The sequence below is a fragment of the Mustela putorius genome, unplaced genomic scaffold, assembly GCF_011764305.1.
Source record: "Mustela putorius furo isolate JIRA1106 unplaced genomic scaffold, ASM1176430v1.1 tig00003834_pilon_pilon_pilon, whole genome shotgun sequence".
Lineage (NCBI taxonomy): Eukaryota > Metazoa > Chordata > Mammalia > Carnivora > Mustelidae > Mustela > Mustela putorius.
In genome coordinates, this window is record NW_025421987.1 from 42277285 (window position 1) to 42293014 (window position 15730).

Here is a 15730-nt window from a genome sequence, read left to right on the forward strand (position 1 = left end):
CGGGCACGAAGGGCAATTAATCTTTTGCCCAATTTTATGCGTGTTAAGCAATGGCTGTAATTAGTAGCATGTTTAAGCAATTTGTGGTAGACCGCATGCACTTCTCATTATATGCAGAAGTTCAGTCTTTCTCAACTACTATCTAGGTTGTGTCCCAAAGTCCTTAAAGTATGCTTACAGGTGCTATAGACAGAGAACTGTGCTGGGCAGGGCTCTGTCAATCACAGTAGAGATTCTGGAGCCCAGAGCAGAGAAATGGGATGTAACAGCTCCCACAGAATGGAATTTTAACACGAATTATTCCTGACAGGTTTGTGGGTCCTTGTGTGTACACAGGCATGTTGAGCTGCCAGAGGAAAGGAAGGGGCAGGCAGACCAGGAAAGGATGTCCTACAGTAATTCTTTCTATGAACTTCAGACGAATGGCTTTATTGCCAGCAAAACTTCCATCTTCATATCAATCAATCAACAAGGACCTCTTCGAAATCTAATGCTGACAGATCCTGTAAGTGTACAAGAAGTTCAAGGCAACATTATTATTTAAAAACAATTATAATCCATTGTGAAAACAGTTATGCTCACCAAAATCAGAAGAGAACATAAAACTACAAAAGCAAGGGCTGCATTACAGAGTTTCAGCCAATCCAGGAGCACTGAGGGATCTCTCCTGTCTCTATATTACCAGGGAATAAAGGTAAGACGAGCTTCACATTGGATGGGAGCCAGCAGCATTATTGAGCTGGTAGGAGACACATCCAAACACAAAATGAACTGAAGAGGGACAGAGATCGGAAGGAGGAAAGAAATGCAGAAAGAGGGACCGAGATTGGAAGGAAGAAAGAAATGTCGTGCCAGCAAGAGCCATCGAAGGCTTTTGAGCCCGCTAAGAACACAAGGAAAAGGTGTTAGGAAGATTAATACGGAGCGCCAGTTAACCGATTATCAGTAAAATTGGCAGGGCAGGGAAGGGTGCGGGGACCTTTTCTCCCCCTATCATTTGGATCACCAAGTATGAAGTGTGCAGACTGGAGGCTGAGCCTTGGTGCAGGGCTGTTCTCACACTTCTGAACAAAACCAAATCCATCGCTCGCTCTCCTTCCTTCTCCCTGCATTAGCCATGCTAATGTCAGGCTTTTCCCTTCCTCGTTGACTCTTTTAAACACCACAGTGCAGGGCTCACCGTGCGAACCCAGCAGTGAGGCGGAGAGGTCGTGTCACATTTATAAGAGCCCACAGAAAATGTGGATACTTCACCAAGACATGAGATCTGAGCAATGGGGTAACCTTAGGGGTGCAGCCTTGGTTTCTTTTTCTTTCTTCTCCTTCTTCTTCTTTTTCTTTCTTTCTTTTCTTTCCTTTCTTTCTTTTTTTTTTTTTTTTAAATATCCAAATCCCAGGATAGACTCTGGAAAAGCATCCCAGGACTCAAGTATTTTTGTGGTGTCAAAGTAGATTCGTCATATATGCGGAGAATAAAAACTAACTATGCTTTCATGGAGTAATTAGTAACTGATGGAATTATTTCTCTTTTATCAGAAAACCTTAGATTTTTGGAGCTAAGAAAAACCTCAGAAATTATTTATGGTAATTTCTTCACTCGATCCTCAGATAGGCCTGGTGGAAGGAAGAGTGTTGACATTTTCCATATGGAGAAACTGAGACCCTAGAAGGTTATAAGCTGACCTCAAGGCAGGATAATAAGGGACGAGCTGGGTTGGACCTCAGTGTCTGTGCGCCTGACACCTTTCCCACTACGCCTCATGGCCTTTTTACACATGTCTGGGACACTACATAATGAAGGCGGTTTGAGACTTTGTATAATTTAGGAGATTCTGAAACAATGTAAAAGACACAAAATTGTCTTAGTTGAGACTGTGGGCCTTTCTGAAAATAATAGGATCTGGTTTTAGGGTTGCGGTTCATACCCACAAATGTACAAAACTAATTTTCCAAAAGATTTCTACGTCTACTTCTTGACAGAAGGCCTTCTAGGACATTTTTCAGTACAGAAGTGGGCTATGTCTCCTACGAGTTCTTTCTTTTTCAGTATGCTTAGCCCATTTTCTACACCCCCTCCCTCATGATTGCATCTCCTTTGAAAAATTACTCCTATTAAACTAAATTTCTCTGTCACTGCAAGAGACATAAAATTAAAACCTATCTGTCTATAATCATGCCAGGCTTCTTCCTTGTCTCCCAGGCTCCATTTATCAATAATTAATATATAAAGAAGACTGAAATCCATTTCAATTTCAAAGGCCCAAACGTTTCGCTGATGAATAAAAAATTGTGCTCACAAAGATGGACGGACATGCCACAGTGAAATGATGGAGGACACAGCATTAGCAGGGAAAGGATTTGCAGGACCACAGGTGCCTTGGAGCACGAGAAATAAGACACAGGGAAGGACCGCCACCAGACCTGGCATCTCAGCATCTAGAAAACCTGATCTGCAATCATCATCTTGATCTGTTCCATTGGCTTCTCTACCCAGGCTCTAATGAAGACAATAAAAGTGTGAACTCACACTCTAAGAATCCACGAGCTAGAATGATAAATGCACTGGGTTTACTGAACAAGCAATATGTATGCTATTATGCATGTCACACTGTGATACTATACGGTATGGGTTGCTGAAATCCATGGACTCCCGGCTTGAAGGATGATACATCTGGGTCTTACTAACTTTCCGATCTACGCAGTTTGTATCTTTGGTAGATCCCGAGACATTCAGGTCTTGTGTTATTTGCTGTCAGCATGGGCTTCCATGTTTAGAGAGCTTTGGCACTAACTGCAGGGAAATCAGAATCATTCTTTAAGGGCTCTAGTTCAATAGAAGTGGGAAGTTTCTATCAAATGCCTAATGCCTAGCATTGCACAGAAGCACCAACTCGGAAGTCTCACTCTCCTATTCTCACTTCCCACAACACTAACTCCAGCAGTGTATTCCCAGAACTGACTACAGTTCTAGCCCATCTATTGAGAGATTCACTTCCAAGTCTCTCTGTGTTACGTCGCAACAGGAGAAATTCTTTTAGCCCCAGAATCTCTGATGGTATAAAGCAATTTCAAGTTGAAGAAATTTACAGGGAAACTAAATGGTACATGGGTGAAAATGGATAGGTGGGCGTCATTCACCTTTAAGTCCTTTTTCTTGAAAGAAGACATAAAGTCTCCAGACTTCTCACAGAGACTCCGAGGAAGAGTAGTCTGTAAACCTCACTGATTTTACCTTTTAACAGCTTTCTCTCATCTGGCTGATACTTCGGAGTTTAATTTCACATGGAATGCTGTAAAAGCCAGTGGTAATGGTAGATGGGTTTTTCTTCCAATCTGATCAGTCTGAGGTTCTTTCTTATTTCTACTACTCAGAATTCAGATTTATTGATAGTTCCATCTGTAAGCTGGAAAACTGAGTAAATAAGATATTTCAGGTCATGGAGTAGGCCTAATTGAAAATGTGTGTCTATACTCTGCTTTCTTTTGTCAGAGCCGCAAATATAAAACATCACAGAATCCAAGTGGCAGGAAGACAGAAGGAAGCTTAGGGAGCAGATAAGAACTCCTTCCTATTAAGACTTGACAAGTTAAATAATCGTAGCTAACACTTAATAACAATGTACTCTGTACAGGCATTTGAAAAACGTCTGGCATAATTCTTTCCTCAAATCTTGTAATAAACCTATGAGGAGATACTATTATTTCCCCCCTTTCACAAGTGAGGAGGCAGGCTCAGAGACATTATGACATTTATCCGAGGTAAAGTTGAAACTTGACCTCCGGCCGTCCAACACCAAGGCACACATCCTTTACCAACACTCTTGATGGTCAGATGAGATCTAAGGGTAGAGTCAGACCAGAATTGCATACTCAGACCCTGCTACCCAGAGCTCGTGGTCACATGTTTCAAATGACAATTAAGGGAGGAGACAGGGACAGATTCCAACGAGAAAACCTAAGGATGCACGGAATATTTCAGTCAGTGATGTGGACGGTGAGCCAAAATACTGCAAGCAAAGAGAGTTCTCTGTACCTACATCATGTAAAGTCAAATCAAAATATTGACTGATTTGAGCCTTTGTTCTGCTGACTATATGTCCTCTTGATTGATACACTGGTAGTCTTCCTAGAATCTAAGAAGGAAATGCGGATGCAGAATATTCGAAATCTAACTGCTAAAGGTATAAAGGACGACCACTTGTGACACGCCAACCTTCTCCTTTCTGCCACACTCTCCCTCCTGCCGGCCCTGGGATGCATGAACCACGCCACGGCTGCAATGGAAATCCCACACCCAAGCCACAGGAGAAGCAAGGAAAAACATGGTGCACGAATCAGTGATTACAAGTCAGTAACAATTTCACAATTGAATTAGAAATGCTGTCATTAAGTCACAATGGCAAAAATAAATAAACGAACAAATAAATAAATAACATCTCCCTTGTTTGTCCAAAGTGAACCCCCTGGTAAATACCACTATGCCATTTGGTAATTACTATGGAATGATATAGGGATAGATCACGAGTAGTGTCTAGCAAAACAGCAATCACATTTTGCCTTGTAATTATGACAGAGCTCTCGGGGAAACTCAGTGAGCAGTGCACCCTGCTGTTACACCACAGCAATAACACTCATTACCCCAGTAAATACTGTGGAAATGTGCAGCAGCACACAGGGGCCTCCCTGCTGTGAGGCTGTGGCAGAATCACTCATTAGGCTGGGAAGTATCACTCAATCGTCTCTAATTACTTCCCAAATATATGGTAACCTGCCCACTGCCTACAGTGTAGTCATATCACTCATTACTTTCCAACCCTTTTTTTTTTTTTAAACTTACTATGGACCCCTGCAGTAGCCTTACTATAATGGTGATGTATTATAACTTATATGGGTTTAATCACATAGATTTGTGTGCTTTTCAATTTATAAGTACACAGTCTCCCAATGTGAAATAAGCATGGAGAAAAATATATAGAACTACTGATATCTTTCTGGTAAGATCCCTTTCCTCACATTACTGAATTGTGGCAACACTGTTGTAATCCCTCCCTTTTATTCTGGAAATGAGAGTGATAATTGCACCGTAGCCCCGCGGAATCCAGGGTACTTGTAATTATATCTAGTTACCAAGGAACACAGCAATTTCAAACCTATTACCCACAGGTATCATTTATGTTTATTGCCCTCTTTATGCAGCCACCACTTTTGCTCTGAATTCCAAGTCACAGGATGCTTCAATGAGGTACCTGTGTGGTGGAGAGAGGGAAAAGAGAGAGAGGAAGCGGGGAGAGAGAGTAGACAGGGAGAGAGGAGGGAGAGAGAGAAGTGAAGGGGCGGAGAAAGTGAAAGAGGAAAGAAGGGGGAGGGGAGGAGGGGAAGGATCGAAAGCAGGTCTGTTCCTTCTCAGGAAGCTGGGATCTGACCTCTATTAGAGAGGGTTTTGCCAGGCCATTTTCAAATGGAAGAAAAGAGCTTTCCATTGGGGATTATTTCTCCCAGGACAGTTTGGAGGGAGCTCAAAATGAGGGTTTTGTGTTTCAAACTTGACATTGTGGCCCTTGCCTCAAGGTGCCGCAGGTACCTACATCAAGAGTGACTAATTCTTGATCATGGCTTATCCTGGCATGGGAATTAATGGCTTTGAGAATGGCAGTTTGATAAAAATTAAAAACTGGGTGCTGCTGTTTTCATGCAAAAAGAAAGAAAGTAACAGCCATGTCAGAGTATCCATCACTTCGATTTGAACAATTTACTCTAAAAATTTATACTTCGCAGAGGTTGTCAGTTGTCCTTTTGCATTCCATAAGAGTGATGGATGGAAGTTTTCCTCTCCTGTGGTCACTGCTGGTGTGGACTTGCAATGTTACCGTTTTATAAGGAAGACCAAGTCCCAGACTCATGCATAGTAATACTGAATAGGTACAGAATGAATAAGTCAAGTACCACTTAGCCATAATAATTACTCAGAAAAATAACATCATTGGCCCTATTTAGAGAGAAGGAGACCAAACCTCTGAGAGGTTAAGTAGCATGTGCTTAAGATTATTCAGCAAATAAGGGGACAGTCACCATTTGATAACCCATTCAGGACGCAAAGCTGTCCTTCCACTACATGTCACGCCACTTACCCCATCTGCCTTTGTATCAATTTCTACCGGCTTCTCATTGTATAATGCCTCCTAACTAACACACAAAATGGGCTCAGGATATTGGAATTACCAAAAAAAAAAAAAAAAATCCCTCATTAAATTTATCTTCCTTATACATGGTAGAGACTCAGGGCACTGTAAACCTATACCACAAGTGGTTGGTGCCCACAGGTTCCTTTACCCGGTGTTAAGAGGGTCTTGAGAAAAAATGCAAAAGGCACATTTTTACCAAGAACAGGGGGGTTGGTCTTATTCATCCTCCACAGCTTTTTCTAGGTCAGTACAAACTTTGACAAAAGAAAAGGAGCAAAGGAGAGGATAACAGCTTGGAACTTCTAAAAACCAGATCTCAAAGTCTATTACGGGATTCAAATATTGGACAGGGCTGTGTCGCCTTGCCTGATCAATCAGTTAATTAAAGATCACACATCCTTTTTGTTTCTCACTGCATTTTAGATGTCATGTTTCTTTTTGACTTTCACACTCCCTTAGCATAGGATTTTTAGTAATAACTCATTTTTTTTTTCTGTGTCCATTAAGAAACCAGTTCACCTTCAGGATGATCCACTTTGTTTCTCAAAACAGGGTATTAGAAAAATAAATCGAGTATGTTTTAAAAGAGAAAAACATCTAACACAAATGCTTACCTATACATACTTGTCTGGGATCGACCGAGGTACAGTAAAAAGCAGACTTGCGTGGTTAAATATACAGAAGTTGCTTAAAAGTGCTTCTGTTCAAGACATTCGTTGTATGGATTTAACCATGGAAAGAACAGCACTACAATGATCTCTCTGACATTTCTTCTGGGTGAGATTATGTGAAGATTATGAACCCATGTGAGTGCCTCTGGTTTACCGAGGGGGTGTTGACTGTTGGGGCGGGTCATCCACTGGGACTTGAATCATAAGCATTTTGACAGCAGGGCCTGACACTCCATGGTGGATTTCATGGATACCAAATCTGCAGGCAGAGGGCAAGTCCTTCACTTTGAGAGAGCCACATTTTTTCCTGGTCAGGTCACAGATGCAGATCAACTGTCAAGTGTCTCATTATCCCCTGGGGTAATTTAACCTGAATCTCCCTAGAGGATGTGTCCCTATTTTTCTGATAAAACTATTACAGAAATTGGTCAATGAAAGCAGTTATGTCTCTTTTATTTAAAAACCCTCCAGGGGCATCTGGGTGGCTCAGTGGGTTAAGTCTCTGCCTTGGGCTCAGGTCATGATCTCAGGGTCCTGGGATGGAGTCCCGCATCACGGTCTCTGCTCCGTGGGGAGCCTGCTTCCCCCCTCTCTCTACCTGCCTCTCTGCCTATTTGTGATCTCTCTCTCCCTGTCAAATAAATAAGTAAAATCTTAAAAAATAATAATAAAAATAAAAATAAAAAGTGCCAGTGTGGAGAGGAATCACTTTACTCAGAGTAGGAAACTTGAAGTCCAGAACTTAGTTCTAGAACTTGGTAGCTATGTGTCCTTGGTAAAGACACTTTACATCTCTACATATTGTGGCTTCCTCCTCGGGGCGATAATAATAACTTGCGAACCTAAAATCCTGAGACAAAATTAGATTAAGGAATGAGGCCTGGGAGTTTTGTATTGCAAACTTCACCTAGAAAAGGGCACATTTATCTAACACTTAGGAAGTGTGCTTTGTGTCCCTCCCTATAGCCCACTCCAGAATTTAAACCAACTCACTTCCTTGAGTTTAATTAATTGATCAATTAATTTATTATTTTGGTCTGGATGCTTGGTTCCCTCAAAGCAAGCTGATTTGAATCTATAACACTTTGATTCCAAATGTCAAACAAAAATTTATGTGTGAGGTGTTTCAATTTTTTATTGTATTATGAGAGCTCTTTCAACCAATCCATTCCCTCTGCCCTCATTTTGTAAAGCTACATACCTCTATGGCACATTTGGAATTTCACAAATTTTCGATAATAATTTTGAAATCATGAGGGAATTCTAAATACTAATAGCTTGGGACGAGATGTTTAGTGTTTATGTCCACAGGGTACAAAGCCTTTTCCAGCTCATTGTATTTTGCTTTAATTAATCCTGGCACAACATTATAGAGAAGGTGTCCTCTGGTTTACATTAAAGCATGTAGCCTAGGATTTATTTGTGTTTTGTCTGTTTGTTTGTGTTTCCAGGTCTATGGCATTTGTTTCTGCGAGTCACAATATAACACAGCTCAGAAAATGAAGTGCAAAAGGGAAAAAATTAGCTGCTTAGCTGATTTTCGTATATGTGCTGCCGAAGCGAGCACTGCTTAGCTGATTTTCATTAGAAGCATACTTCAAAACACCATCATTTCCAACACCCTCAAATGAAATAAAAGCACACATGCAATAAAATGATAACCCGAGTCATATAAAGTTGATTCAATTTCTAATAGTCTACACTGGGGTTGGAGGGAGGGGCAAAAATAACAGTTAACATCTGTGTAGAATCCACAGTCTCCAAGGATTATCTCACTCAATTTATACAGCGCTTTTATAAGAGAGAGTATAATATGCCCATTTTAAAGATGAGAAAATTGTGGTTCAGAGGAATTTTAAATGACATGCCTTATTATTCAAAGACTAAATAAAGAGGTAAAATATGAACCCATATACTCTGATTTCCACTCTGAAAATGGACACAGACCCTGCCACACAAAATGAGCTGGAGAGGAGATTATTGGAAATTACCTGACTTGCATTTGATCAAAAGAAAAAAACAAAATATAAAATGCTTTAATATAAAGACCTACGACTATTCTCAAGTGAATGTTCCATGGTCTTTTTAAGGAATTTTCTCAAATCACTAGTAGAGCATCAGTTATGGTTCTCTAAAGTCTCCAGGGATCTCCAAGAATAAGTTCTCAGTCAATGCTTTCTAGATTGCTGGGAAATTCTAGATTGTGCCTTTCTTTCACCTCCTCTGCATTCCTTTTCCTACGTGATGTCTTCTTTAACTTACTGCACATACAGGCAAATCACAATGCTTGTTCTCCTGCAGAGAGGGCATGGAGATCTTGAATAACAGAGCAGATGCTACAGGGAGGCAACCCCAAGTATGGTGCAATGGTTTTCTCTGCATTATTTAATGGCATAATGTAGATTTTAACAGGCATCTCCATTTTCATTTCATTTGAAGTTGAAGCTATTATTTTCACATTTTTTGGAAGCTTTTCTGGCTCTATTTGTCTTCCATCTTCTGTTATCAAACATCCATTGCACACCACTCCAGCCTGATTTTTGAGTTCCCCTTAAATCATAACAATCTCGTATAAAAAGCTTCTCTTTCATGACAAAGGGCCAATGCCCAGGAGTGATTCCCTTGTACTTGACATGTTAAGAGTATGTGAAAAGAAAAGATAAATTGGAAATGAGCTTGTAGAATAAAAAAAAATGTGCAGACAAGTGCAAAACTAGAGGAGATAAGTTGTCTATAGTTAAGGTCAAGAAAAAACATCTATGACCATAGTGAATGATGTTTGTGTAAGAAAACAGTTACAAAGAAATGTGCGCCATTAAAGGAGTTTAATACCTTGAAATCGAATTGGTGGCTAGTAAATGAAGCTGCATTTCAAGAGTACCAACTGCAAATTGTATAAAATAGAATAAGTTACACTAGAAAGGGGTTTCATGATCTTTTAACAAAATACTTGTGGAATCATTTTTAGTGGAAAAATGGGAAGAGGGGTAGCATTTCATGAACTCTGGCTTGAGTTCTTATAAATATCTCTAACAAATGATGCCCTCTGATTTGGTGCAGTCAAAAAACTCAGAGGATGTCCTCATCTTGGCAGAAAGTAGAACTCATGCCTCTCTTTTAGGCCTGGAGCTCTCACATGCTTCTTCCAGAGAGGTGATGAGATTAGAGTTACTGGTGACATCAGGAGCTCACTACAGTGTTCAGATAAAGGTTTGGGTTTAGGGAAGGGCAGAGAAGAGAAGAAGAAAGGCTCTGGAAACCCCATCCTAGTTTCACTAAAACGCTAATGAGGGATTCTAGAAGGGAACACATTTTAATTAAGCTTTCTACAAATCAACAAGGGGAGAAAATTCACCCAGTATTTTATTTTCCAGCTTATTTCTTCAGGGAACATACCTAAGAACCATTTTGAGGGTGAGCTTTTATAAATCCGAAGGACAAAATTTGATTATGAACATGCAGGAACTTGTGGAGTATCAATTTTCATTATAGCGGTCTCTGGAACACCTACCAAGGATCTTATAAAACTTTACAAAACATTATCTAACTGAACTATTAGTCATGTGGTAGTTTAATCTTTCAAGTCAACATTTCTCAGGGAAGGATAATAAGGATTTTATTAAGCTTATAAAAATAAATTCCTTTCCAATTTCTTCCTTTAGCCACCTAGCCCATTTCCATCACTCTGTACACCCCCACACACCCACACCCACCCACACACATAACAGTTCTTCATTCGTGTTCCGAGGTCCTCATCTGTAAAATGTAAATAATAACAAATATATGGTCACGGGATTAGTGGTAATGTATGTGTTCGGAGCTCCAACAAGTGGAAAGGACTTCCCACTCTAAATCTGGTTTGCATGGTAAGACAGATGATGCCACACACACAGCAAGGAAGTATGAAAGGTTTATCCCTCACAAAATGTAGCGTTCTGGAGAGAACAGAACGGGCTCCTAAGAAGATTCAAAAGTGGCTTCATAGAACAGAGGGTTTTCTGAGCGTTAGGGAGTGGGGCTGAGGTGAGGGTTCCCTTCCCTTGCACAGGCTCAGCCTTGCACGGTTTGAATATCCTGCTGGTGTCAAAGGAGGGAGCACCTAAGGCTTTCATTAAAGGTTGTCAAGATGTAAGACAGAGGGTATAGGGGAGTGGTGGGGCTTGAAAGCTGTTGGCAATCAAACATCAAAAATGCAGGCAGACTATTGAAGCCTATAAAGAATTTCGCATAGTGTACCTGGTAGATGGCCAGTAAGTGCTAGCTTTTGTTCTTAACACAATTATCATGCCCATGTCTGTGCTTCCTGCTGCCTGGCTGGCATGATGAGAAAATAATTTTAGAACATGGATCTAAAAGGAAATCAGGATGAATAAGAACATAATTTGAAAGACTGGTAGTGTGACCCAAATATTATACCATGGTGACAGCTTAGAGTGTTGCATTTAACATCGTAAGTATACAGTGTAGTAAACTTGGATTCACTCTGCCTGAGTTTAAATCTCAGCTTTATTCCTTAAAAGGTGTATGATTCTCAACAGTAGCTTACATACTCTCAAACTTATCAGCTCCATGCAAATAATGCCATCAATTCTGCGGATTGTTATGAACAATAACAGGAGCTAATACAGGTGCCAGCATGTAGCAAATTTCCTAGTACGTGTTATATGCTCTATGAATAATGGTTGAATATGATTCTGAATATAACCTACCTGGCCATTTAATTTCTCAAGCTAGTACCCTGTATTAAAATATGAGGATAATAATGCTTCTCTTACCTATCATACAGGAGTGTGATAGGAATGAAAATAAACAGATTACATATCTGATGGTATTTTCTAAATGGAAATACATATATTAATGTAAGATGTTATAATTAAACATATCACCAATCACATAGCATAACAAGAAAATGCTAAAGACAAAGCACTAGAATTTTGATAGCTCCAACACATACCATCTCATGGCCCCAAGAAGAATGAAACCTGACCATTTTCTTACACCATACACGAAGATAAACTCAAATGGATAAAAGACTTTAATGTGAGGCAGGAATCTATCAAAATCATAGAGGAGAACATAGGCAGTAACCTCTTCAACATCAGCCACAGCAACTTCTTTCAAGACATGTTTCCAAAAGTAAAAGAAACAAAAGCAAAAATGAACTTTTGGGCCTTCATCAAGATAAAAGTCTTCTGCACAGCAAAGGAAACAGTCAACAAAACAAAGAGGCAACCCACGGAATGGGAGAATATATTCACAAATGACACTATAGACAATGGGCTGATAGCCAAGATCTACAAAGAATTCCTCAAACTCAACACACACAAAACAGATAATCACATCAAAAAATGAGCAGAAGATATAAACAGACACTTCTCCAAAGAAGACATACAAATGGCTAACAGACACATGAAAAAATGTTCATGATTATTAGCCATCAGGAAGATTCAAGTCAAAACCAAATTGAGATACCACCTTACACCAATCAGAATGGCCAAAATTAAGAAGACAATAAACAACAAGTGTTGGAGAGGATGTGGAGAAAGGGGAACCCTCTTACACTGTTGGTGGGAATGCAAGTTGGTGTAGCCACTTTGGAAAACAGTGTGGAGATTTTAAGAAATTCAAAATAGAGCTACCCTATGACCCTGCAATTGCACTACTGGGTATTTACCCCAAAGATACGGATGTAGTGAAAAGAAGGGCCATCTATACCCCAATGTTCATAGCAGCAATGGCCATAATCACCAAACTGTGGAAAGACCTGAGATGCCCTTCGACACAAATGGATAAAGAAGATATGGTCCATATATACAACAGAATGTTACGCCTCCATCAGAAAGGATGAATATGAGGGACTGTGGACTTTGAGAAACAAACTTTGAGGACTTTGAGGGTTTTCGAGAGGAGGAGATGAGGTTGAGCCTGGTGGTGGGTATTAAGGAGGGCATGTATTGCATGGGGCATTGGGTCTGGTGCATAAACAATGAATTTTCGAACACTTAAAAAAATTAAATTAAATTAAATTTTTGAAAAGAATTATTAAGTCAGGTCAACTTTTCTGATCATATTACAGTTAAATATTCTCCAAAGCCCTGGTTGTTTCAAATAGAGCCAAGTAAGACCAATTTGCCAGGGAGCAGGGAGGTTCCAGATATTCACTTCCTCTTAGCCAACAGTCACCATCTGTTGGTTCCAGTTGACATCTGAGATGACCTGCTCCCAGCAACCATCCATTTCAGATTCCAACTTCAGAAAAGACTCAAAAATTTTGAAAAAACTCACTGTCTTTACATTTAAGGGAATGACTGAATAAAAAGGGAGAAGGAAGAGTTGTGTTGAAAAGCAGGAAAGATTGGGAAAAAAAGATCTAACCGAACAAGAATTGGAAAGGCGCTTTTGGAAAACAAATAAGGATGGTGAACAGGTCTGAGAAACATCTACCACACTGGAAGGATTCATTCCAAGAGGTCAAGATTATCAGTCAAAACTCTGAGAGGGGCCACAACACAGCCATATCCTCTTTTCTTCTTTTATTTCTCTTGTCTTCATGCCTCCCCAACAGTACAACTTCATTACAGAAATACTCATGCCAGATATGGACTGCTTTCTAGAACCCTAACTCCAGTATTTATCACAGGACAATGGAAGCTGATGGGAGCAACCTATACATGGTGCTCTGTCACTGACTCTGCTCACATTCTCCCAACTCTGGTGGTCAGTATTCTGGAGGCATGTAGAACATGGTGGAAAACTGTCACAACTTCACTGCTGCACCATCAAGTAAGAGAATCTTTACTTTGCTGGGAACTTTCATATCTCTGCTTTCTCACTATGCCAACTGGTTACTTAGCCAAGGATCCTGGCAGACACATGCTTACTGATTTGAAGAAAATTTTAAGTGCTTAAGGAAAGTAACTACTTGGAATATATACCATTTTATTCAATTGTAAGAGGAAGATATATTTATTCATACTCATTCAATCTTAGTAAGTTGTGTCATACATGGAATCATCATACTAAAACCTTGTCATCATACATACTAAAACCTTGTCATCATACAATGTCCATCATACAATGTCCTATACATCATATAATGTCCTTGGCCTTAACTCACCAAGTTGTATTTTTATTCAAGGATGAACCACATTCTAGTATTTTGTATTCACTGTCTTGTCTTGTCTTGTCTTTAAAAAATCAGTTAATGTTGAAAATGTCCTTAGTTATTTGGATACATCCTACTTTCTCAAATGGAGAAATTTCTTGGAGGGATGAACCAACATTTTTCTTCTGTATTTCCCCCAAGCACTGGTTATGGTTTCAGTGCCTAGTAGGTACTCAAGAAATAATGTCATTAGACTAATTAAAAGACTGAGTGAAGAGCTTTTTATGTTTTATAGAAGTTAAATAGCATTCACATTTCAACAAGGGCTTGTTCCTCTGTAAATTATTGATTTAGAATCACAATTTACAACAGTAGAGCTCACCTGCCAAAACAACTTCAAATTAAATAGTAACTTTTGTTACGGTATTTTGGAACCATATCTGCGAAATGCAACTGACACTGGCATAGAGTAGAAATGGTTTCGACAAGGCAAGAAAAGGCATATTGACTGACGGGAGCGTGCTCTGTTGCCTTGACAAACAAGTAAGAATTCAGCCTCAATCTGTTGGAGTCTCAAGGCTCACAAACCTGCCAGATTGCCATCTTTGTGCTGAATGCAAAATAATCACAGTAGCTAGAAATGATAAATTGTGGATGGCTGGAGTGGGAAGCAACACATTTAATCAATCTGCCCTTTTCACTCTGCAGGTTCTAGCCATGAAGCCTGCATTCCTGCTAGGAGAGAACAGTTTCCATTCTCAACTTCTGGAGGTAAGAGTGTCTCATTCCCCATCCCTGAATAATCTTACCCTTGGCTTTTCTCCACAAACTACATTTAGGTTTCTTGTTGATGATATTAATTTAATAGGCTTCAGTGACTCCCATGGGTCTATAAAGTACTGCTTTTTTAGCTCTTTAATTGATGAGACCTTTCCCAGTCTGGCTTCTCCAACACCATCACCAGTATCAATGTTTAGATGGTGCATCATGTCCTGTGCTAAGGATCTTCTCCTGTGGGGTTGCTCCAGAGATAAATGAAAGGGACATTAAATGTATGAAACCCAATATAAATTCAAGTATTCAAGGTTTTATTCCTGGAAAAGTAGACTCATTTTTAATTCTCTCATTTAACGTGTCAAATCAAACAGCTATGATTTAATCATCATTTTTTGAATAGTTACTTTTCCTCTTACATTTACCATTATATAAAGGACAAAGGAATAAATCTCATATAAAAGTTAATCATAAAAATATTCAAACGACTACAGTTCCAGTTTGGTTTTTTTTTTTTTCCTGTCTATTTCTAGTAGTCTCATCCTATACTTTTTTTCTCTTTCCCTCCATCTAAACACACACACACACACACACACACACACACACACAACTTGTTGTCTTCTAATTGGTCATTTATTTTATTTGTCACTTTCACATTAAAATTCTCTATGTCAAAATGAATCTATGCTTTCTTGAAAGAAATCTCAACCTCTTTCTCTTTCCCTATGACTGCTGACTCCCATGATACGCATCATGCTATTACTATGGTGTGCTAAAGCCCTGGGATCCGGGGTACACTCCCAAAGTACATTACTCTCTTCTGGAACCACATTTTGGAGTACTTTGGAGCAAAATTCAATTCAGATCATTACAGCCTCATCTATGCACAGGTCTCTACTTTCCTTCCAAAGATCAACTTATTCCTAAACTCATTCAGGAACTTAGAGTTTAGAGAACTTGGAGGAAGAATTGTTATTTTTGTACCATAATTTAATCTG